Consider the following 229-nt stretch of genomic DNA (forward strand, 5'->3'; position numbering starts at 1 on the left):
ATGCAGTACGCTGATTATTAAAGAAGTGAATTTATCTGGAAGACCTGGATAAATGGATTTTATTTATTGTAAAATTGTGAAACATAATTAAATCAGGTGTTTGTATATTTGTAAACAATGCAGTTCAAGGATTTTTTTAAAAGAGAGAAACTGAACTGGAGGATGAAATTCAGGCTCGATTACGATTAAGTGATAAAGGTAATTATAAGATTAACTTGAGGGTTATTAG

General features: G+C 29.3%; 1 protein-coding gene across 1 annotated transcript in view; it reads right to left on the bottom strand.

Annotated features, from left to right (window-relative positions):
* Nucleotides 1–229, bottom strand: part of LOC119589218 — a 6,753-nt gene that overhangs the window by 3,305 nt on the left and 3,219 nt on the right. The gene's annotated exons all lie outside the window — the stretch shown is intronic.

This window comes from Penaeus monodon, chromosome 25 (genome assembly GCF_015228065.2).
Source record: "Penaeus monodon isolate SGIC_2016 chromosome 25, NSTDA_Pmon_1, whole genome shotgun sequence".
Lineage (NCBI taxonomy): Eukaryota > Metazoa > Arthropoda > Malacostraca > Decapoda > Penaeidae > Penaeus > Penaeus monodon.